The sequence below is a fragment of the Cavia porcellus genome, unplaced genomic scaffold (genome assembly GCF_034190915.1).
Source record: "Cavia porcellus strain 051 isolate PalLab524CR breed Dunkin Hartley unplaced genomic scaffold, mCavPor4.1 scaffold_37, whole genome shotgun sequence".
NCBI lineage: Eukaryota > Metazoa > Chordata > Mammalia > Rodentia > Caviidae > Cavia > Cavia porcellus.
In genome coordinates this window covers 3052653-3076851 of record NW_026947520.1, presented here as the reverse complement: position 1 = coordinate 3076851, position 24199 = coordinate 3052653, and positions in this window count along the sequence as shown.

Here is a 24199-nt window from a genome sequence, read left to right as displayed (position 1 = left end):
CCAAGAGGGGTGGTGCGCATTGTAAGGTTTCTAAAACGCCATTCACTAGTAGGAGTGAGAAAAACATCATGTGGTAGTGTGAATCGTAAGTCCTGAATTAGGATAGACAGTGTGTGACAATGTACGATGGAGAAAAGCGCCACGATGTGGTCAGCATGGAGAGGTCAGGAAACATGCAGTGGGAATGTAGAATAGGTTTCTGAAAAACCAAGAGGGGTGGTGCGCATTGTAAGGTTTCTAACCCGCCATTCAGTAGTAGGAGTGAGAAAAACATCACGGGGTGGTGTGAATCGGTGGGCCTGAATTAGGATAGGCAGTGTGTGGCAATGTACGATGGAGAAAAGCGCCACGATGTGGTCAGCATGGGGAGGTCAGGAAACATGCAGTGGCAATGTAGGATAGGTTTCTGAAAAACCAAGAGGGGTGGTGCGCATTGTAAGGTTTCTAAAATGCCATTCACTAGTAGGAGTGAGAAAAACATCACGGGGTGGTGTGAATCGGAGGGCCTGAATTAGCATAGGCAGTGAGTGGCAATGAAGGATGGAGAAAAGCGCCACGGGGTGGCCAGCATGGGGAGGTCAGGAAACATGCAGTGGCAATGTAGGATAGGTTTCTGATAAACATAGAGGGATGGTGCGCATTGTAAATGTTTCTAACAGGCCATTCACTAGTAGGAGTGAGAAGAACATTATGGCGTGGTGTGAATCGGAGGGCCTCAATTAGAATTCTCAGTGAGGGGCAATGTAGGATGGAGAAAAGCACCACGGGGTGGTCAGCATGGGGACGTCAGGCAACATGCAGGGGCAATGTAGAATATGATTCTGAAGAACCTCGCGGGGTGGTGCGCATTGTAAGTGTTTCTAACAGGCCATTCACTATTTGGAGTGAGAAAAACATCACGGTGTAGTGTGAATCGGAGGGCCTGAATTAGTATAGGCAGTGTGTGGCAATGTACGATGGAGAAAAGCGCCACAGGCTGGTCAGCATGGGGAGGTCAGGAAACATGCAGTGGCAATGTAGGATAGGTTTCTGAAAAACCAAGAGGGGTGGTGCGCATTGTAAGGTTTCTAAAACGCCATTCACTAGTAGGAGTGAGAAAAACATCACGTGGTAGTGTGAATCGTAAGTCCTGAATTAGGATAGACAGTGTGTGACAATGTACGATGGAGAAAAGCGCCACGATGTGGTCAGCATGAAGAGGTCAGGAAATATGCAGTGGGAATGTAGGATAGGTTTCTGAAAAACCAAGAGGGGTGGTGCGCATTGTAAGGTTTCTAACCCGCCATTCAGTAGTAGGAGTGAGAAAAACATCACGGGGTGGTGTGAATCGGTGGGCCTGAATTAGGATAGGCAGTGTGTGGCAATGTACGATGGAGAAAAGCGTCACGATGTGGTCAGCATGGGGAGGTCAGGAAACATGCAGTGGCAATGTAGGATAGGTTTCTGAAAAACCAAGAGGGGTGGTGCGCATTGTAAGGTTTCTAAAATTCCATTCACTAGTAGGAGTGAGAAAAACATCACGGGGTGGTGTGAATCGGAGGGCCTGAATTAGCATAGGCAGTGAGTGGCAATGAAGGATGGAGAAAAGCCCCACGGGGTGGCCAGCATGGGGAGGTCAGGAAACATGCAGTGGCAATGTAGGATAGGTTTCTGATAAACATAGAGGGATGGTGCACATTGTAAATGTTTCTAACAGGCCATTCACTAGTAGGAGTGAGAAGAACATTATGGGGTGGTGTGAATCGGAGGGCCTCAATTAGAATTCTCAGTGAGGGGCAATGTAGGATGGAGAACAGCACCACGGGGTGGTCAGCATGGGGACGTCAGGCAACATGCAGTGGCAATGTGGAATAGGATTCTGAAGAACCTCGCGGGGTGGTGCGCATTGTAAGGGTTTCTAACAGGCCATTCACAAGTATAGTGAGAAAAACATGACGGTGTAGTGTGAATCGGAGGGCCTGAATTAGGCTATTCAGTGTGTGGCAATGTACGATGGAGAAAAGCGCCACGGGCTGGTCAGCATGGGGACGTCAGGAACCATGTAGTGCCAATGTAGGAAAGGTTTCTGAAAAACATCGCAGTGTGGTGCGCATTGTAAGCGTTTCTAACAGGTCATTCACAAATAGGAGTCAGAAAAACATCACGGGGTGGTGTGAATCGGAGGGCCTGAATTATGATAGGCAGTGAGTGGCAATGTAGGATGGAGAAAAGCACGATGGGGTGGTCAGCATGGGTAGGTCAGGAAACGGCAGTGGCAATGTAGCATAGGTTTCTGAAAAACATCGCGAGGTGGTCCACATTGTAACGGTTTCTAACAGGCCATTCACTAGTAGGAGTGAGAAAAACATTACGTGGTAGTGTGAATCGTCAGTCCTGAATTAGGATAGGCAGTGTGTGACATGTACGATGGAGATAAGCGCCACGATTTGGTCAGCATGGAGAGGTCAGGAAACATGTAGTGGCAATGTAGGATAGGTTTCTGAAAAACCAAGAGCGGTGGTGCGCATTTTAAGTTTTCTAACCCGCCATTCACTAGTAGGAGTGAGAAAAACATCACGGGGTGGTGTGAATCAGTGGGCCTGAATTAGGATAGGCAGTGAGTGGCAATGAAGGATGGAGAAAAGCGCCAAGGGGTGGTCAGCATGGGGAGGTCAGGTAACATGCAGTGGCAATGTCGGATAGGTTTCTGAAAAACATTGCGGGGTGGTGCGCATTGTAAGTGTTTCTAACAGTCCATTTACTAGTAGGAATGAAAAAAACATCACGGTGTGGTGTGAATCGGAAGGTCTGAATTAGGATAGGCAATGAGTTGCAATGTAGAAGGGAGAAAAGCGCCAAGGGGTGGTCAGCATGGGGAGGTCAGGAAACATGCAGTGGCAATGTAGATAGGTTTCTGAAAAACATTCGGGGTGGTGCGCATTGTAAGGGCTTCTAACAGGCCATTCACTAGTAGGAGTGAGAAAAACATTACGGGGTGGTGTGAATCGCGGGGGCTGAATTAGAATAGGCAGTAAGTGGCAATGTAGGATGGAGATAAGCGCGACGGGGTGGTCAGCATGGGGAGGTCAGGAAACAGGCAGTCGCAATGTGGCATAAGTTTCTAAAAAACATCGCGGGGTCATGCGCATTGTAAGGGTTTCTAACAGGCCATTCACTATTTGGAGTGAGAAAAACATCACGGGGTGGTGTGAATCGGAGGGCCTGAATTAGGTTAGGCTTTGAGCAGCAATGTAGGATGGAGAAAAGCACCACGGGGTGGTCAGCATGGGCAGGTCAGGAAACATGCAGTGGCAATGTAGGATAGGTTTCTGAAAAACATCGCGAGGTGGTGCGCATTGTAAGGGTTTCTAACAGGCCATTCACTAATAGGAGTGAGAAAAACATCACGTGGTAGTGTGAATCGTAAGTCCTGAATTAGAATAGGCAGTGTGTGGCAATGTACGATGGAGAAAAGCGCCACGGGGTGGTCAGCATGGAGAGGTCAGGAAACATGCAGTGGCAATGTAGGATATGTTTCTGAAAAACCAAGAGGGGTGGTTTGCATTGTAAGGTTTCTAACCCGCCATTCACTAGTAGGAGTGAGAAAAACATCACGGGGTGGTGTGAATCGGTGGGCCTGAAATAGGATAGGCAGTGAGTGGCAATGTAGGATGGAGAAAAGCACCATGAGGTGGTCAGCATGGGCAGGTCAGGAAACATGCAGTGGCAATGTAGGATAGGTTTCTGAAAAACATCGCGAGGTGGTGCGCATTGTAAGGGTTTCTAACAGGCCATTCACTAATAGGAGTGAGAAAAACATCACGTGGTAGTGTGAATCGTAAGTCCTGAATTAGAATAGGCAGTGAGTGGCAATGAAGGATGGAGAAAAGTACCACGGGGTGCTCAGCATGGGGAGGTCAGGAAACATGCAGTGGCAATGTAGGATAGGTCTCTGATAAACATAGAGGGATGGTGCGCATTGTAAATGTTTCTAACAGGCCATTCACTAGTAGGAGTGAGAAGAACATTATGGCGTGGTGTGAATCGGAGGGCCTCAATTAGAATTCTCAGTGAGGGGCAATGTAGGATGGAGAAAAGCACCACGGGGTGGTCAGCATGGGGACGTCAGGCAACATGCAGTGGCAATGTAGAATATAATTCTCAAGAACCTCGCGGGGTGGTGCGCATTGTAAGGGTTTCTAACAGGCCATTCACAAGTAGGAGTGAGAAAAACATGACGGTGTAGTGTGAATCGGAGGGCCTGAATTAGGCTATTCAGTGTGTGGCAATGTACGATGGAGAAAAGCGCCCCAGGCTGGTCAGCATGGGGACGTCAGGAACCATGTAGTGCCAATGTAGGATAGGTTTCTGAAACACATCGCAGTGTGGTGCGTATTGTAAGCGATTCTAACAGGTCATTCACAAATAGGAGTCAGAAAAACATCACGGGGTGGTGTGAATCGGAGGGCCTGAATTATGATAGGCAGTGAGTGGCAATGTAGGATGGAGAAAAGCGCGACGGGGTGGTCAGCATGGGGAGGTCAGGAAACGGCAGTGGCAATGTAGCATAGGTTTCTGAAAAACATCGCGAGGTGGTCCGCATTGTAACGGTTTCTAACAGGCCATTCACTAGTAGGAGTGAGAAAAACATCACGTGGTAGTGTGAATCGTCAGTCCTGAATTAGGATAGGCAGTGTGTGACATGTACGATGGAGAAAAGCGCCACGATTTGGTCAGCATGGAGAGGTCAGGAAACATGTAGTGGCAATGTAGGATAGGTTTCTGAAAAACCAAGAGGGGTGGTGCGCATTGTAAGTTTTCTAACCCGCCATTCACTTGTAGGAGTGAGAAAAACATCACGGGGTGGTGTGAATCAGTGGGCCTGAATTAGGATAGGCAGTGAGTGGCAATGAAGGATGGAGAAAAGCGCCAAGGTGTGGTCAGCATGGGGAGGTCAGGTAACATGCAGTGGCAATGTCGGATAGGTTTCTTAAAAACATTGCGGGGTGGTGCGCATTGTAAGTGTTTCTAACAGGCCATTTACTAGTAGGAATGAAAAAAACATCACGGTGTGGTGTGAATCGGAAGGTCTGAATTAGGATAGGCAATGAGTTGCAATGTAGAAGGGAGAAAAGCGCCAAGGGGTGGTCAGCATGGGGAGGTCAGGAAACATGCACTGGCAATGTAGGATAGGTTTCTGAAAAACAAAGAGGGGTGGTGCGCAATGTAAATGTTTCTAACGGGACATTCACTAGTAGGAGTGAGAAGAATATTATGGGGTGGTGTGAATCTGAGGGCCTGAATTAGAATAGGCAGTGAGGGGCAATGTAGGATGGAGAAAAGCTCCACAGGGTGGTCAGCATGGGGAGGTTAGGCAGCATGCAGTGGCAATGTAGAATAGGATTCTGAAGAACCTCGCGGGCTGGTGCGCATTGTAAGTGTTTCTAACCGGCCACTCACTAGTAGGAGTGAGAAAAACATCACGGTGTAGTGTGAATCGGAGGGCCTGAATTAGTATAGGCAGTGTGTGGCAATGTACACAACAGAAAAGCGCCACGGGCTGGTCAGCATGGGGAGGTCAGGAAACATGCAGTGGCAATGTAGGATAGGTTTCTGAAAAACATTCGGGGTGGTGCGCATTGTAAGGGCTTCTAATAGGCCATTCACTAGTAGGAGTGAGAAAAACATTACGGGGTGGTGTGAATCGCGGGCGCTGAATTAGGATAGGCAGTAAGTGGCAATGTAGGATGGAGAAAAGCACCACAGGGTGTTCAAAATGGGGAGGTCAGGAAACATACAGTGGAAATGTCGGATAGTTTTCTGAAAAACATTGCGGGTTGGTGCGCAGTGTTAGTGTTTCTAACAGGCCATTCACTATTAGGAGTGAGAAAAACATCTCGGGGTGGTGAGAATCGGAGCGTCTAGATTAGGATAGGCAGTGAGTGGCAATGTAGGATGGAGAAAAGCACGACGGATTGGTCAGCATGGGGAGGTCAGGAAACATGCAGTGGCAATGTAGGATAGGTTTCTGAGAAACATCGCGGGGTGGTGCGCATTGTAAGTGTTTCTAACAGGCCAGTCACTAGTAGGAGTGAGAAAAGCATCACGGGGTGTTGTGAATCCAAGGGTCTGAATTAGGATAGGCAGTGAGTGGCAATGTAGGATGGAGAAAAGCATCACCGGGTGTTCAGCATGGGGAGGTCAGGAAACATGCAGTGGAAATGTCGGATAGGTTTCTGAAAAACATTGCGGGGTGCTGCGCAGTGTTAGTGTTTCTAACAGGCCATTTAGTAGTAGGAGTGAGAAAAACATCAAGGGGTGGTGCGAATTGGAGGGTCTGAATTAGGATAGGCAGTGAGTGGCAATGTAGGATGGAGAAACACCCCAAGGGGTGGTCAGCATGGGGAGGTCAGGAAACATGCAGTGGTAATGTAGGATAGGTTTCTGAAAAACATCGTGGGTTGGTGCGAATTGTAAGTGTTTCTAATAGGCCATTCACTAGTTGGATTGAGAAGAACATCACGGGGTGGTGTAAATCCTAGGGTCTGAATTAGTATAGGCAATGAGTGGCAATGTAGGATGGAGGCAAGCACCACGGGGTGGTCAGCATGGGGAGGTCAGGAAACATGCAGTGGCAATGTAGGATAGTTTTCTATAACACAACGCGGTGTGGTGCGCATTGTAAGGGTTTCTAACAGGCCATTCACTATTTGGAGTGAGAAAAACATCACGGGGTGGTGTGAATCGGAGGCCTGAATTAGGATAGGCAGTGAGTGGCAATGTAGGATGGAGAAAATCACCACGGGCCCGTCAGCATGTGTAGGTCAGGAAACATGCATTTGCAATGTAGAATAGTTTTCTGAAAAACATCGCGAGGTGGTGCACAGTGTAACGGTTTCTAACTGGCCATTCACTAGTAGGAGTGACGAAAACATCACGTGGCAGTGTGAATCGTAAGTCCTGAATTAGGATAGGCAGTGTGTGGCAATGTAGGATGGAGAAAAGCGCGACGGGGTGGTCAGCATGGAGCGGTCAGGAAACATGCAGTGGCAATGTAGGATAGGTTTCTGTAAAACCAAGAGGGGTGGTGCGCATTGTAAGGTTTCTAACCCGCCATTCACTTAGGAGTGAGAAAAACATCACGGGGTGGTGTGGATCGGTAGGCCTGAAATAGGATAGGCAGTGAGTGCAATGAAGGATGGAGAAAAGCGCCAAGGGGTGGTCAGCATGGGGAGGTCAGGAAACATGCAGTGGCAATGTAGGACAGGTTTCTGAAAAACATCGCCGAGTGGTACGCATTGTAAGGGTTTCTAACAGGCCAGTCACTAGTAGGAGTGAGAAAAACATCACGGGGTGGTGCGAATCAGAGCGTCTGCATTGGGATAGGCAGTGAGTGGCAATGTAGGATGGAGAAAAGCACCACAGGGTGTTCAGCATGGGGAGGTCAGCAAACATGCAGTGGCAATGTCGGATAGGTTTCTGAAAAACATTGCGGGGTGGTGCGCAGTGTTAGTGTTTCTAACAGGCCATTCACTAGTAGGAGTGAGAAAAACATCATGGGGTGATGTGAATCAGAGGGCCTGAATTAGAATAGGCAGTGAGGGGCAATGTAGGATGGAGAAAAGCACCACCGGGTGGTCAGCATGGGGAAGTCAGGGTACATGCAATGGCAATGTAGAATAGGTTTCTAAAGAACATCGCCGGGAGGTGCGCATTGTAAGGGTTTCTTACAGGCCATTCACTCGTAAGAGTGAGAAAAACATCACGGGGTGGTGTGAATCAGAAGGGCTGAATTAGGATAGCCAGTGAGTGGCAATGTAGGATGGAGAAAAGCACCACGGGGTGGTCAGCATGGGGAGGTCAGGAAACATGCAGTGGCAATGTAGGATAGGTTTCTGAAAAACATCGCGGGGTGGTGCGCATTGTAAGTGTTTTTAACAGGCCAATCACTAGTAGGAGTGACAAAAGCATCACGGGGTGGTGTGAATCCGAGGTTCTGAATTAGGATAGGCAATGTAGGATGGAGGCAAGCACCACGGGTTGGTCAGCATGGGGAGATCAGGAAACATGCAGTGGCAATGTGGGATAGGTTTCTGACAAACATCGCGTGGTGGTTGGCATTGTAAGTGTTTGTAACACGCCATTCACTAGTAGTAGTGAGAAAAAATTCACGGGGTGGTGTAAATCGGAGGGCCTGAATTAGGATAGGCAGTGAGTGGCAATGAAGGATGGAGAAAAGCGCCATGGGGTGGTCAGCATGGGGAGGTCAGGAAACATGCAGTGGCATTGTAGGATAGGTTTCTGAAAAACAAAGAGGGGTGGGGCGCATTGTAAATGTTTCTAATAGGCCATTCACTAGTAGGAGTGAGAAGAACATTCTGGGGTGGTGTGAATCTGAGGGCCTGAATTAGAATAGGCAGTGAGGGGCAATGTAGGATGGAGAAAAGCACCACGGGGTGGTAAGCATGGGGAGGTCAGGAAACATGCAGTGGCTATGTAGAATAGGATTCTGAGGAACCTCGCGGGGTGCTGCGCATTGTAAGTGTTTCTAACAGGCCACTCACTGGTAGGAGTGAGAAAAACATCACGGTGTAGTGTGAATCGGAGGCCCTGAATTAGTATAGGCAGTGTGTGGCAATGTACGATGGAGAAAAGCGCCACGGGCTGGTCAGCTTGGGGAGGTCAGGAAACATGCAGTGGCATTGTAGGATAGATTTCTGAAAAACATTGCGGGGTGGTGCGCATTGTAAGGGTTTCTAACAGGCCATTCACTAGTAGGAGTGAGAAAAACATTACGGGGTGGTGTGAATCGGAGGGCCTGATTTAGGATAGACAGTGAGTTGCAATGTAGGATGGAGATAAGCGCGACGGGGTGGTCAGCATGGGGAGGTAAGGAAACATGCAGTCACAATGTAGCATAAGTTTCTAAAAAACATCGCGCGGTCGTGCGCATTCTAAGGGTTTCCAACAGGCCATTCACTATTTGGAGGGAGAAAAACATCATGGGGTGGTGTGAATCGGAGGGCCTGAATTAGGATAGGCTGTGAGTGTCAATGTAGGATGGAGAAAAGCACCACGGGGTGGTCAGCATGGGCAGGTCAGGAAATATGCAGTGGCAATGTAGTATAGTTTTCTGAAAAACATCCCGAGGTGGTGCGCATTGTAAGGGTTTCTAACAGGCCATTCACTAGTAGGAGTGAGAAAAACATCACGTGGTAGTGTGAATCCTAAGTCCTGAATTAGGATAGGCAGTGTGTGGCAATGTACGATGGAGAAAAGCGCATCGGGGTGGTCAGCCTGGAGAGGTCAGGAAACATGCAGTGGCTATGTAGGATCGGTTTCTGAAAAACCAAGAGGGGTGGTGTGCATTGTAAGGTTTCTAACCCGCCATTCACTAGTAGGAGTGAGAAAAACATCACGGGGTGGTGTGAATCGGTGGGCCTGAAATAGGATAGGCAGTGAGTGGCATTGTAGGATGGAGAAAAGCACCACAGGGTGTTCAGCATGGGGAGGTCATGAAACATGCAGTGGCAATGTCGGATAGGTTTCTGAAAAACATTGCGTGGTGGTGCCCAGTGTTAGTGTTTCTAACAGGCCATTCACTAGTAGGAGTGAGAAAAACATCACGGGGTGGTGAGAATCGGCGCGTCTAGATTAGGATAGGGAGTGAGTCGCAATGTAGGATGGAGAAAAGCACCAAGGGGTGGTCAGCATGGGGAGGTCAGGAAACATGCAGTGGCAATGTAGGATAGGTTTCTGAAAAACATCACGGGGTGGTGCACATTTTAAGTGTTTCTAACAGGCCAGTCACTAGTAGGAGAGAGAAAAGCATCACGGGGTGGTGTGAATCCGAGGTTCTGAATTAGCATAGGCAGTGAGTGGCAATGTAGGATGGAGGCAAGCACCACGGTTTGGTCAGCATGGGGAGATCAGAAAACATGCAGTCGCAATGTAGCATAAGTTTCTAAAAAACATCGCGCGGTCGTGCGCATTGTAAGGGTTTCTAACAGGCCATTCACTATTTGGAGTGAGAAAAACATCATGGCGTGGTGTGAATCGGAGGGCCTGAATTAGGATAGGCTGTGAGTGGCAATGTTGGATGGAGAAAAGCACCACGGGGTGGTCAGCATGGGCAGGTCAGGAAATATGCAGTGGCAATGTGGGATCGGTTTCTGAAAAACCAAGAGGGTTGGTGTGCATTGTAAGGTTTCTAACCCGCCATTCACTAGTAGGAGCGAGAAAAACATCACGGGGTGGTGTGAATCGGTGGGCCTGAAATAGGATAGGCAGTGAGTGGCAATGAAGGATGGAGAAAAGCGCCACGGGGTGGTCAGCATGGGGAGGTCAGGAAACATGCTGTGGCAATGTAGGATAGGTTTCTGAAAAAACATCGCGGGGTTGTGCGCATTGTAAGGTGTTCTAACAGGCCATTCACTAGTAGGAGTGAGAAAAACATCACGGGGTGGTGCGAATCGGTGCGCCTGCTTTAGGATAGGCATTGAGTGGCAATGTAGGATGGAGAAAAGCACCACAGGGTGTTCAGCATGGGGAGGTCAGGAAACATGCAGTGGCCATGTCGGATATGTTTCTGAAAAACATTGCGGGGTGGTGCCCAGTGTTAGTGTTTCTAACAGGCCATTCACTAGAAGGAGTGAGAAAAACATCACGGGGTGGTGTGAATCGCAGGGGATGAATTAGGATAGGCAGTGAGTGGCAATGTCGGATGGAGAAAAGCGGATGCGGTGGTCAGCATGGGGAGGTCAGGAAACATGCAGTGGCAATGTAGCATAAGTTTCTAAAAAACATTGCGGGGTGGTGCGCATTGTAAGGGTTTCTAACAGGCCATTCACTATTTGGAGTGAGAAAAACATCACGTGGTAGTGTGAATCGTAAGTCCTGAATTGATAGGCAGTGTGTGGAAATGTACGATGGAGAAAAGCGCCACGATGTGGTCAGCATGGGGATGTCAAGAAACATGCAGTGGCAATGTAGTATAGGTTTCTGAAAAACTAAGAGGGGTGTTGCGCATTTTAAGGTTTCTATCCCGCCATTCACTAGTAGGAGTGAGAAAAACATCACGGGGTGGTGTGAATTGGTGGGCCTGAATTAGGATAGGCAGTGAGTGGCAATGAAGGATGGAGGAAAGCGCCACGGTGTGGTCAGCATGGGGAGGTCAGGAAACATGCAGTGGCAATGTAGGATAGGTTTCTGAGAAACAAAGTGGGGTGGTGCGCATTGTAAATGTTTCTAACAGGCCATTCACTAGTAGGAGTGAGAAGAACATTATGGGGTGGTGTGAATCGGAGGGCCTCAATTAGAATACTCAGTGCGGGGCAATGTAGGATGGAGAAAAGCACCACGGGGTCGTCAGCATGGGGAGGTCTGTCGACATGCAGTGGCAATGTAGAATAGGATTCTGAAGAACCTCGCAGGGTGGTGTGCATCATAAGGGTTTCTAACAGGCCATTCACTAGTAGGAGTGAGAAAAACATGACGGTGTAGTGTGAATCGGAGGGCCTGAATTAGGATAGGCAGTGTGTGGCAATGTATGATGGAGAAAAGCGCCACGGGCTGGTCAGCATGGGGAGGTCAGGAAACATGCAGTCGCAATGTAGCATAAGTTTCTAAAAAACATCGCGGGGTCATGCGCATTGTAAGGGTTTCTAACAGGCCATTCATATTTGGAGTGAGAAAAACATCACGGGGTGGTGTGAATCGGAGGGCCTGAATTAGGTTAGGCTTTGAGCGGCAATGTAGGAGGGAGAAAAGCACCACGGTGTGGTCAGCATGGGCAGGTCAGGAAACATGCAGTGGCAATGTAGGATAAGTTTCTGAAAAACATCGCGAGGTGGTGCGCATTGTAAGGGTTTCTAACAGGCCATTCACTAATAGGAGTGAGAAAAACATCACGTGGTAGTGTGAATCGTAAGTCCTGAATTAGAATAGGCAGTGTGTGGCAATGTACGATGGAGAAAAGCGCCATGGGGTGGTCAGCATGGAGAGGTCAGGAAACATGCAGTGGCAATGTAGGATATGTTTCTGAAAAACCAAGAGGGGTGGTGTTCATTGTAAGGTTTCTAACACGCCATTCACTAGTAGGAGTGAGAAAAACATCACGGGGTAGTGTGAATCGGTGGGCCTGAAATAGGATAGGCAGTGAGTGGCAATGAAGGATGGAGAAAAGCGCCACGGGGTGGTCAGTATGGGGAGGTCAGGAAACATGCAGTGGCAATGTAGGATAGGTATCTAAAAAACATCGCGGGTGGTGCGCATTGTAAGGGTTTCTAACAGGCCATTCACTAGTAGGAATTAGAAAAACATCACGGAGTGGTGCGAATCGGAGCCTCTGCGTTAGAATAGGCAGTGAGTGGCAATGTAGGATGGAGAAAAGCACCACAGGGTGTTCAAAATGGGGAGGTCAGGAAACATACAGTGGAAATGTCGGATAGTTTTCTGAAAAACATTGCGGGTTGGTGCGCAGTGTTAGTGTTTCTAACAGGCCATTCACTATTAGGAGTGAGAAAAACATCTCGGGGTGGTGAGAATCGGAGCGTCTAGATTAGGATAGGCAGTGAGTGGCAATGTAGGATGGAGAAAATCACCACGGGCCCGTCAGCATGTGTAGGTCAGGAAACATGCATTTGCAATGTAGAATAGTTTTCTGAAAAACATCGCGAGGTGGTGCACAGTGTAACGGTTTCTAACTGGCCATTCACTAGTAGGAGTGACGAAAACATCACGTGGCAGTGTGAATCGTAAGTCCTGAATTAGGATAGGCAGTGTGTGGCAATGTAGGATGGAGAAAAGCGCGACGGGGTGGTCAGCATGGAGCGGTCAGGAAACATGCAGTGGCAATGTAGGATAGGTTTCTGTAAAACCAAGAGGGGTGGTGCGCATTGTAAGGTTTCTAACCCGCCATTCACTTAGGAGTGAGAAAAACATCACGGGGTGGTGTGGATCGGTAGGCCTGAAATAGGATAGGCAGTGAGTGCAATGAAGGATGGAGAAAAGCGCCAAGGGGTGGTCAGCATGGGGAGGTCAGGAAACATGCAGTGGCAATGTAGGACAGGTTTCTGAAAAACATCGCCGAGTGGTACGCATTGTAAGGGTTTCTAACAGGCCAGTCACTAGTAGGAGTGAGAAAAACATCACGGGGTGGTGCGAATCAGAGCGTCTGCATTGGGATAGGCAGTGAGTGGCAATGTAGGATGGAGAAAAGCACCACAGGGTGTTCAGCATGGGGAGGTCAGCAAACATGCAGTGGCAATGTCGGATAGGTTTCTGAAAAACATTGCGGGGTGGTGCGCAGTGTTAGTGTTTCTAACAGGCCATTCACTAGTAGGAGTGAGAAAAACATCATGGGGTGATGTGAATCAGAGGGCCTGAATTAGAATAGGCAGTGAGGGGCAATGTAGGATGGAGAAAAGCACCACCGGGTGGTCAGCATGGGGAAGTCAGGGTACATGCAATGGCAATGTAGAATAGGTTTCTAAAGAACATCGCCGGGAGGTGCGCATTGTAAGGGTTTCTTACAGGCCATTCACTCGTAAGAGTGAGAAAAACATCACGGGGTGGTGTGAATCAGAAGGGCTGAATTAGGATAGCCAGTGAGTGGCAATGTAGGATGGAGAAAAGCACCACGGGGTGGTCAGCATGGGGAGGTCAGGAAACATGCAGTGGCAATGTAGGATAGGTTTCTGAAAAACATCGCGGGGTGGTGCGCATTGTAAGTGTTTTTAACAGGCCAATCACTAGTAGGAGTGACAAAAGCATCACGGGGTGGTGTGAATCCGAGGTTCTGAATTAGGATAGGCAATGTAGGATGGAGGCAAGCACCACGGGTTGGTCAGCATGGGGAGATCAGGAAACATGCAGTGGCAATGTGGGATAGGTTTCTGACAAACATCGCGTGGTGGTTGGCATTGTAAGTGTTTGTAACACGCCATTCACTAGTAGTAGTGAGAAAAAATTCACGGGGTGGTGTAAATCGGAGGGCCTGAATTAGGATAGGCAGTGAGTGGCAATGAAGGATGGAGAAAAGCGCCATGGGGTGGTCAGCATGGGGAGGTCAGGAAACATGCAGTGGCATTGTAGGATAGGTTTCTGAAAAACAAAGAGGGGTGGGGCGCATTGTAAATGTTTCTAATAGGCCATTCACTAGTAGGAGTGAGAAGAACATTCTGGGGTGGTGTGAATCTGAGGGCCTGAATTAGAGTAGGCAGTGAGGGGCAATGTAGGATGGAGAAAAGCACCACGGGGTGGTAAGCATGGGGAGGTCAGGAAACATGCAGTGGCTATGTAGAATAGGATTCTGAGGAACCTCGCGGGGTGCTGCGCATTGTAAGTGTTTCTAACAGGCCACTCACTGGTAGGAGTGAGAAAAACATCACGGTGTAGTGTGAATCGGAGGGCCTGAATTAGTATAGGCAGTGTGTGGCAATGTACGATGGAGAAAAGCGCCACGGGCTGGTCAGCATGGGGAGGTCAGGAAACATGCAGTGGCATTGTAGGATAGATTTCTGAAAAACATTGCGGGGTGGTGCGCATTGTAAGGGTTTCTAACAGGCCATTCACTAGTAGGAGTGAGAAAAACATTACGGGGTGGTGTGAATCGGAGGGCCTGATTTAGGATAGACAGTGAGTTGCAATGTAGGATGGAGATAAGCGCGACGGGGTGGTCAGCATGGGGAGGTAAGGAAACATGCAGTCGCAATGTAGCATAAGTTTCTAAAAAACATCGCGCGGTCGTGCGCATTCTAAGGGTTTCCAACAGGCCATTCACTATTTGGAGGGAGAAAAACATCATGGGGTGGTGTGAATCGGAGGGCCTGAATTAGGATAGGCTGTGAGTGTCAATGTAGGATGGAGAAAAGCACCACGGGGTGGTCAGCATGGGCAGGTCAGGAAATATGCAGTGGCAATGTAGTATAGTTTTCTGAAAAACATTCCGAGGTGGTGCGCATTGTAAGGGTTTCTAACAGGCCATTCACTAGTAGGAGTGAGAAAAACATCACGTGGTAGTGTGAATCCTAAGTCCTGAATTAGGATAGGCAGTGTGTGGCAATGTACGATGGAGAAAAGCGCATCGGGGTGGTCAGCCTGGAGAGGTCAGGAAACATGCAGTGGCTATGTAGGATCGGTTTCTGAAAAACCAAGAGGGGTGGTGTGCATTGTAAGGTTTCTAACCCGCCATTCACTAGTAGGAGTGAGAAAAACATCACGGGGTGGTGTGAATCGGTGGGCCTGAAATAGGATAGGCAGTGAGTGGCATTGTAGGATGGAGAAAAGCACCACAGGGTGTTCAGCATGGGGAGGTCATGAAACATGCAGTGGCAATGTCGGATAGGTTTCTGAAAAACATTGCGTGGTGGTGCCCAGTGATAGTGTTTCTAACAGGCCATTCACTAGTAGGAGTGAGAAAAACATCACGGGGTGGTGAGAATCGGCGCGTCTAGATTAGGATAGGGAGTGAGTCGCAATGTAGGATGGAGAAAAGCACCAAGGGGTGGTCAGCATGGGGAGGTCAGGAAACATGCAGTGGCAATGTAGGATAGGTTTCTGAAAAACATCACGGGGTGGTGCACATTTTAAGTGTTTCTAACAGGCCAGTCACTAGTAGGAGAGAGAAAAGCATCACGGGGTGGTGTGAATCCGAGGTTCTGAATTAGCATAGGCAGTGAGTGGCAATGTAGGATGGAGGCAAGCACCACGGTTTGGTCAGCATGGGGAGATCAGAAAACATGCAGTCGCAATGTAGCATAAGTTTCTAAAAAACATCGTGCGGTCGTGCGCATTGTAAGGGTTTCTAACAGGCCATTCACTATTTGGAGTGAGAAAAACATCATGGCGTGGTGTGAATCGGAGGGCCTGAATTAGGATAGGCTGTGAGTGGCAATGTTGGATGGAGAAAAGCACCACGGGGTGGTCAGCATGGGCAGGTCAGGAAATATGCAGTGGCAATGTGGGATCGGTTTCTGAAAAACCAAGAGGGTTGGTGTGCATTGTAAGGTTTCTAACCCGCCATTCACTAGTAGGAGCGAGAAAAACATCACGGCGTGGTGTGAATCGGTGGGCCTGAAATAGGATAGGCAGTGAGTGGCAATGAAGGATGGAGAAAAGCGCCACGGGGTGGTCAGCATGGGGAGGTCAGGAAACATGCTGTGGCAATGTAGGATAGGTTTCTGAAAAAACATCGCGGGGTTGTGCGCATTGTAAGGTGTTCTAACAGGCCATTCACTAGTAGGAGTGAGAAAAACATCACGGGGTGGTGCGAATCGGTGCGCCTGCTTTAGGATAGGCATTGAGTGGCAATGTAGGATGGAGAAAAGCACCACAGGGTGTTCAGCATGGGGAGGTCAGGAAACATGCAGTGGCCATGTCGGATATGTTTCTGAAAAACATTGCGTGGTGGTGCCCAGTGTTAGTGTTTCTAACAGGCCATTCACTAGTAGGAGTGAGAAAAACATCACGGGGTGGTGTGAATCGCAGGGGATGAATTAGGATAGGCAGTGAGTGGCAATGTCGGATGGAGAAAAGCGGACGCGGTGGTCAGCATGGGGAGGTCAGGAAACATGCAGTGGCAATGTAGCATAAGTTTCTAAAAAACATTGCGGGGTGGTGCGCATTGTAAGGGTTTCTAACAGGCCATTCACTATTTGGAGTGAGAAAAACATCACGTGGTAGTGTGAATCGTAAGTCCTGAATTGATAGGCAGTGTGTGGAAATGTACGATGGAGAAAAGCGCCACGATGTGGTCAGCATGGGGATGTCAAGAAACATGCAGTGGCAATGTAGTATAGGTTTCTGAAAAACCAAGAGGGGTGTTGCGCATTTTAAGGTTTCTATCCCGCCATTCACTAGTAGGAGTGAGAAAAACATCACGGGGTGGTGTGAATTGGTGGGCCTGAATTAGGATAGGCAGTGAGTGGCAATGAAGGATGGAGGAAAGCGCCACGGTGTGGTCAGCATGGGGAGGTCAGGAAACATGCAGTGGCAATGTAGGATAGGTTTCTGAGAAACAAAGTGGGGTGGTGCGCATTGTAAATGTTTCTAACAGGCCATTCACTAGTAGGAGTGAGAAGAACATTATGGGGTGGTGTGAATCGGAGGGCCTCAATTAGAATACTCAGTGCGGGGCAATGTAGGATGGAGAAAAGCACCACGGGGTCGTCAGCATGGGGAGGTCTGTCGACATGCAGTGGCAATGTAGAATAGGATTCTGAAGAACCTCGCAGGGTGGTGTGCATCATAAGGGTTTCTAACAGGCCATTCACTAGTAGGAGTGAGAAAAACATGACGGTGTAGTGTGAATCGGAGGGCCTGAATTAGGATAGGCAGTGTGTGGCAATCTATGATGGAGAAAAGCGCCACGGGCTGGTCAGCATGGGGAGGTCAGGAAACATGCAGTGGCAATGTAGGATAGGTTTCTGAAAAACATCGCAGTGTGGTGTGCATTGTAAGCGTTTCTAACATGCCATTCACTAATAGGAGTCAGAAAAACATCACGGGGTGGTGTGAATCAGAGGGGCTGAATTAGGATAGGCAGTGAGTGGCAATGTGGGATGGAGAAAAGCACCACTGGGTGGTAAGCATGGGCAGGTCAGGAAACATGCAGTGGCAATGTAGGATATGTTTCTCAAAAACATCACGGGGTGGTGCGCATTGTAAGGGTTTCTAACAGGGCATTCACTAGTAGGAGTGAGAAAAACATCACGTGGTAGTGTGAATCAAAGGGCCTGAATTAGGATAGGCAGTGTGTGGCAATGTACGATGGAGAAAAGCGCCATGGGGTGGTCAGCATGGGGAGGTCAGTAAACATGCAGTGGCAATATAGGATAGGTTTCTGCAAAACATCGCGTGGTGGTGCCCAGTGTTAGTGTTTCTAATACGCCATTCACTAGTTGGAGTGAGAAGACCATCACGGGGTGGTGTAAATTGGAGGGTCTGAATTAGTATAGGCAGTGAGTGGCAATGTAGGATGGAAGCAAGCACCATGGTTTGGTCAGCATGGGGAGATCAGGAAACATGCAGTGGCAATGTAGGATAGGTTTGTGACAAACATCGCGGGGTGATGCCCAGTGTTAGTGTTTCTAATACGCCATTCACTAGTTGGAGTGAGAAGAACATCACGGGGTGGTGTGAATCGGAGGGCCTCAATTAGGATAGGCAGTGAGTGGCAATGAAGGTTGGAGAAAAGCACCATGGGGTGGTCAGCATGGGGAGGTCAAGAAACATGCAGTGGCAATGTAGGATAGGTTTCTGAAAAACAAAGAGGGGTGGTGCGCATTGTAAAATTTTCTAACAGGCCATTCACTAGTAGAAGTGAGATGAACACTATGGGGTGGTGTGAATCGGAGGGACTCAATGAGAATACTCAGTGAGGGGCAATGTAGGATGGAGAAAAGCACCACGTGGTGGTAAGCATGGGCAGGTCAGGAAACATGCAGTGGCAATGTAGGATAGGTTTCTGAAAAACATCACGTGGTGGTGCGCATTGTAAGGGTTTCTAACAGGCCATTCACTAGTAGGAGTGAGAAAATCATCACGTGGTAGTGTGAATCAAAGGGCCTAAATTAGGATAGGCAGAGTGTGGCAATGTACGATGGAGAAAAGCGCCACGGGGTGGTCAGCATGGGGAGGTCAGGCAACATGCAGTTGCAATGTAGAATAGGTTTCTGAAGAACATCGCGGTGTGGTGCGCATTGTAAGGGTTTTTAACAGGCCATTCACTAGTAAGAGTTAGAAAAACATCACGGAGTGGTGAGAATCGCAGGGGATGAATTAGGATAGGCAGTGAGTGGCAATGTAGGATGGAGAAAAGCGCGACGCGGTGGTCAGCATGGGGAGGTCAGGACACATGCAGTGGCAATGTAGCATAAGTTTCTAAAAATCATCGTGGGTGGTGCGCATTGTAAGGGTTTCTAACAGGCCATTCACTATTTGGAGTGAGAAAAACATCACGGGGTGTTGTGAATCGGAGGGCCTGAATTCGGATAGGCAGTGAGTGGCAATGTAGGATGGAGAAAAGTGCGACGGGGTGGTCAGCATGGGTAGGTTAGGAAACATGCAGTGGCAATGTAGGATAGGTTTCTGAAAAACATCACGAGCTGGTGCGCATTGTAACGGTTTCTAACATGCCATTCACTAGTAGGAGTGAGAAAAACTTCACGTGGTAGTGTGAATCGTAAGTCCTGAATTAGGATAGGCAGTGTGTGGCAATGTACAATGGAGAAAAGCGCCACAATGTGGTCAGGATGGAGAGGTCAGGAAACATGCAGTGGCAATGTAGGATAGGTTTCTGAAAAACCAAGAGGGGTGGTGCGCAATGTAAGGTTTCTAACCCGCCATTCACTAGTAGGAGTGAGAAAAACATCACGGGATGTGTGAATCGGTGGGCCTGAATTAGAATAGGCAGTGAGTGGCAATGAAGGACGGAGAAAAGTGCCACGTGGTGGTCAGCATGGGGAAGTCAGGAAACATGCAGTGGCAATGTAGGATAGGTTTCTGATAAACAAAGAGGGATGGTGCGCATTGTTAATATTTCTAACAGGCCATTCACTAGTAGGAGTGAGAAGAACATTATGGGGTGGTGTGAATCGGAGGGCCTCAATTAGAATACTCAGTGAGGGGCAATGTAGGATGGAGAAAAGCACCACGGGGTGGTCAGCATGGGGAGGTCAGGAAACATGCAATGGCAATGTAGGACAGTTTTCTGAAAAACATCGCCGGGTGAGCGCATTTTAAGTGTTTCTAATAGACCATTCACTAGTAGGAGTGAGAAAACATCATGTGGTGGTGTCAATCAGTGGGCCTGAATTAGGATAGGCAGTGAGGGGCAATGAAGGATGGAGAAAAGTGCCACGGGGTGGTCAGCATGGGTAGGTCAGGAAATGTGCAGTGGCAATGTAGTATAGGTTTCTGAAAAACAAAGAGGGGTGGTGCGCATTGTAAATGTTTCTAACAGGCCATTCAGTAGTAGGAGTGAGAAGAACATTATGGGGTGGTGTGAATCAGAGGGCCTCAATTAGAATACTCAGTGAGGGGCAATGTAGGATGGAGAAAAGCACCACAGGGTGGTCAGCATGGGGAGGTCAGGCAACATGCAGTGGCAATGTAGAATAGGATTCTGAAGAACCTCGCGGGGTAGTGCGCATCATAAGGTTTTCTAACAGGCCATTCACTAGTAGGAGTGAGAAAAACATGACGGTGTATTGTGAATCGGAGGGCCTGAATTAGGATAGGCAGTGTGTGGCAATGTAAAATGGAGAAAAGCGCCACGGTGTGGTCAGCATGGGGAGGTCAGAAAACATGCAGTGGCAATGTAGGATAGGTTTCTGAAAAACATCGCAGTGTGGTGTGCATTGTAAGCGTTTCTAACAGGCCATTCACTAACGGGAGTCAGAAAAACATCACGGGGTGGTGTGAATCAGAGGGCCTGAATTAGGATAGGCAGTGAGTTGTAATGTGGGATGGAGAAAAGCACCACGGGGTGGTAAGCATGGGCAGGTCAGGAAACATGCAGTGGCAATGTAGGATACGTTTCCCAAAAACATCACGGGGTGGTGCGCATTGTAAGGGTTTCTAACAGGCCATTCACTAGTAGGAGTGAGAAAAACATCACGTGGTAGTGTGAATCAAAGTGCCTGAATTAGGATAGGCAGTGAGTGGCAATGTACAATGGAGAAAAGCGCCACGGGGTGGTCATCATGGGGAGGTCAGGAAACATGCAGTGGCAATGTAGGATAGGTTTCTGAAAAACATTGCATAGTGGTGCGCGTTGTAAGGGTTTTACAGGCCATTCACTAGTAGGAGTGAGAAAAACATCATGGGGTGGTGTGAATCAGAAGGGCTGAATTAGAATAGGCAGTGAGTGGCAATGTAGGATGGAGAAAAGCACCACGGGGTGGTCAGCATGGTGAGGTCAGGAAACATGCAGTGGCAATGTAGCACAGTTTTCTGAAAAACATCGCCGGGTGGTGCGCATTTTAAGAGTTTCTAATAGACCATTCACTAGTAGGAGTGAGAAAAACATCACGGGGTGGTGCGAATCAGAGCGCCTGAATTAGGATAGGCATTGAGTGCCAATGTAGGATGGAGAAAAGCACCACGGGTGGTCAGCATGGGGAGGTCAAGAAACATGCAGTGGCAATGTAGGATAGGTTTGTGAAAAACATCGCGGGGTGGTGCGCATTGTAAGTGTTTCTAACAGGCCAGTCACTAGTAGGAGTAAGAAAAGCATCACGTGGTAGTGTGAATCGTAAGTCCTGAATTAGGATAGGCAGTGTGTGGCAATGTACGATGGAGATAAGCGCCACGTGGTGGTCAGCATGGAGAGGTCAGGAAACATGCAGTGGCAATGTCGGATAGGTTTCTGAAAAGCATTGCGTTGTGGTGCGCAGTGTTAGTGTTTCTAATACGCCATTCACTAGTTGTAGTGAGAAGAACATCACAGGGTGGTGTAAATCGGAGGGTCTGAATTAGTATAGGCAGTGAGTGGCAATGTAGGATAGAAGCAAGCAACACGGGTTGGTCACCATGGGGAGATCAGGAAACATGTAGTGGCAATGTAGGATAGGTTTGGACAAACATCGCGTGGTGGTGGGCATTGTAAGTGTTTGTAACACGCCATTCACTAGTAGTAGTGAGAAAAAATTCACGGGGTGGTGTGAATCGGAGGGCCTGAATTAGGATAGGCAGTGAGTAGCAATGAAGGATGGAGAAAAGCGCCACGGAGTGGTCAGCATGGGGAGGTCAGGAAACATGCGGTGGCAATGTAGGATAGGTTTCTGAAAAACATCGCGGGGTGGTGCGCATTGTAAGTGTTTCTAACAGGCCATTCACCTGTAGGAGTGAGAAGAACATTATGGGGTGGTGTGAATCAGAGGGTCTGAATTAGGATAGGCAGTGAGTGGCAATGAAGGATGGAGAAAAGCGCCACGGGGTGGTCAGCATGGGGAGGTCAGGCAACATGCAGTGGCAATGTAGAATATGATGCTGAAGAACCTCGCGGGGTGTTGCGTATTGTAAGGGTTTCTAACAGGCCATTCACTAGTAGGAATGAGAAAAACATGACGGTGTAGTGTGAATTGGAGGGCCTGAATTAGGATATTCAGTGTGTGGCAATGTACGATTGAGAAAAGCGCCACGGGGTGGTAAGCATGGGCAGGTCAGGAAACATGCAGTGCAATGTAGGATAGGTTTCTGAAAAAGATCGCATTGTGGTGCGCTTTGTAAGCGTTTCTAACAGGCCATTCACTAGTAGGAGTGAGAAAAACATCACTTGGTAGTGTGAATCAAGGGCCTGAATTAGGATAGGCAGTGTGTGGCAATGTACGATGGAGAAAAGCGCCATGGGGCGGTCAACATGGGGAGGTCAGGCAACATGCAGTGGCAATGTAGAATAGGTTTCTGAAGAACATCGCGGGGTGGTGCGCATTGTAAGGGTTTCTAACAGGCCATTCACTAGTAAGAGTGAGAAAAACATCACGGGGTGGTGTGAATCGCAGGGGATGAATTAGGATAGGCAGTGAGAGGCAATGTAGGATGGAGAAAAGCGCGACGGGGTGGTCTGCATGGGTATGTCAGGAAACGTGCAGTGGCAATGTAGGATAGGTTTCTTAAAAACATCGCGAGGTGGTGCGCATTGTAACGGTTTCTAACAGGCCATTCACTAGTACGAGTGAGAAAAACATCAGGTGGTAGTGTGAATCGTAGGTCTTGAATTAGGTTAGGCAGTGTGTGGCGATGTACGATGGAGAAAAGCGCCATGACGAGGTCAGCATGGAGAGGTCAGGAAAAATGCAGTGGCAATGTAGGATAGGTTTCTGAAAAACCAAGAGGGTTGGTGCGCATTGTAATGTTTCTAACCCGCCATTCACTAGTAGGAGTGAGAAATAGATCACCGGGTGGTGTGAATCGGCGGGCCTGAATTAGCATAGGCAGTGAGTGGCAATGTAGGATGGAGAAAAGCGCCACGGGGTGGTCAGCATGGAGAGGTCAGGAAACATGCAGTGGCAATGTCGGATAGGTTTCTGAAAAACATTGCGGGGTGGTGCGCAGTGTTAGTGTTTCTAATACGCCATTCACTAGTTGGAGTGAGAAGAACATCATGGGGTGGTGTAAATTGGAGTGTCTGAATTAGTATAGGCAGTGAGTGGCAATGTAGGATGGAAGCAAGCACCACGGGTTGGTCAGCATGGGGAGATCAGGAAACATGCAGTGGCAATGTAGGATAGGTTTGTGACAAACATCGCGTGGTTGTGGGCATTGTAAGTGTTTGTAACACGCCATTCACTAGTAGTGAGAAAAAATTCACAGGGTGGTGTGAATCGGAGGGCCTGAATTAGGATAGGCAGTGAGTGGCAATGAAGGATGGAGAAAAGCGCCAAGGGGTGGGCAGCATCGGGAGGTCAGGAAACATGCAGTGGCAATGTCCGATAGGTTTCTGAAAAACATTGCGGGGTGGTGCGCATTGTAAGTGTTTCTAACAGGCCATTTAAGAGTAGGAATGAAAAAAACATCACGTGGTAGTGTGAATCAAAGGGCCCGAATTAGGATAGGCAGTGTGTGGCAATGTACGATGGAGAAAAGCGCCAAGGGGTGGTCAGCATGGGGAGGTCAGGAAACATGCAGTGGCAATGTAGAATAGGTTTCTGAAGAACATCGCGGGGTGGTGCGCATTGTAAGGGTGTCTAACAGGCCATTCACTAATAACAGTGAGAAAAACATCACGAGGTGGTGTGAATTGCAGGTGATGAATTAGGATAGACAGTGAGTGGCAATGTAGGATGGAGAAAAGCGCGACGTGGTGGTCAGCATGGCGAGGTCAGTACACATGCAGTGGCAATGTAGCATAAGTTTCTAAAAAACATCGCGGGGAGGTTCGCATTGTAAGGGTTTCTAACAGGCATTCACTATTTGGAGTGAGAAAAACATCACAGGGTGTTGTGAATCAGAGGGCCTGAATTTGGATAGGCAGTGAGTCACAATGTAGGATGGAGAAAAGCACCACGGGGTAGTCAGCATGGGCAAGTCAGGAAACATGCAGTGCCAATGTAGGATAGGTTTTTGAAAAACATCGCGGGGTGTTGTGCATTGTAAGGGTTTCTAACAGGACATTCATGAGTAGGTGTGAGAAAAACATCACGGGGTGGTGTGAATAGGAGGGCCTGAATTAGGATAGGCAGTGAGTGGCAACATAGGATGGAGAAAAGCGCCACAG